Source organism: Bison bison, unplaced genomic scaffold (genome assembly GCF_000754665.1).
Source record: "Bison bison bison isolate TAMUID 2011002044 unplaced genomic scaffold, Bison_UMD1.0 scf7180017864371, whole genome shotgun sequence".
In the NCBI taxonomy this organism is placed as follows: Eukaryota; Metazoa; Chordata; class Mammalia; order Artiodactyla; family Bovidae; genus Bison; species Bison bison.
In genome coordinates, this window is record NW_011494943.1 from 329,463 (window position 1) to 330,442 (window position 980).

The 980-nt window shown below is 62.8% G+C and overlaps 1 protein-coding gene across 1 annotated transcript in view; it reads right to left on the minus strand.

Moving 5' to 3' along the window:
• CACNG4 (calcium channel, voltage-dependent, gamma subunit 4) overlaps positions 1-980 on the minus strand; it is an 86,251-nt gene that overhangs the window by 5,667 nt on the left and 79,604 nt on the right. The gene's annotated exons all lie outside the window — the stretch shown is intronic.

A 980-nucleotide genomic window follows, 5' to 3' on the forward strand; every position in this document is an offset into this window, starting at 1 on the left:
GTGCACCCTGCCTGCCTGTCATGTGAGGGCCATCCCTCACCACATGGGCTTGTCTGGAGCGCTGGACATGCAGGCGCCAACCGAGGGGCAGGCCGGGTCTTACACAGAGCCGGGCTGATGTCCAGCCCACTCCTGGCCACATCCAGCCCTGGCAAGGATCTGAGTCTGCCCAGAGGCACAGCGTGGGCTCCGGCAGCCCCGACACCAGCACTTTGAGGTTAGCACAGAAACCCCCCACGGAGCCTAAAATGCGGAGCCTGGGAAAGGGGAGGGGCCAGGCCCAAGGCAGGGGGGCAGGGATTCCAGAGGCCAGTTGGGCTGGCGGGAAAGAAATGGCAGGGGGATCAGGGCACACAGGCCGGCTGGCCGCAGTGCCCGGGACCTTGGCCTGTCCTGGAGTATTACCTACTCCCTCTGCCCAGCTCTTCCTCAGCCTACTTCCTAAGCTTACGGGTATCTGCTCTCTGGAGCTCAACTTCAGGGCCAGTTCTCGTTGTTTCTGCAGCCTTTGAGGGGAACACCAGCCCCTTGATGGAGATCAGTTCTGCCCTCCCCACTCCACCAAAACTCGAGGTCACAGTCCTGGAGCCAGCACCCTTCTCTTCCTTGGGCTCCTTAATGAACCCACGGGTCTCCCCACAGCACACGATGGAGGAAGCACTTCCTTCTCGGGTTGTTAGCTTCCATTGCTGACGTGCCCTCATTTCATGTGGGAACCCACTGCTGGGTCCTCCCAGCCTCACATCTGGCCCTGGGCACCCTGAGGGGCTTGCGGGCAGTGAGCCTGGCACTGGGCACCCCGGGGGGCTTGTGGGCAGTGAGCCTGGCCCTGGGCACCCCGGGGGCTTGCAGGCAGTGTGAGCCTGAGGCCAGGGAGTAAGTGCTCAGTAACGTGGGTGGCACAGGCTCCGGTTTACTGCTCCTGGTCCTCAGCCAACCTTTCTGCCTTCTGCTCTGGGCCTTGGGTGGCTGATACCAGG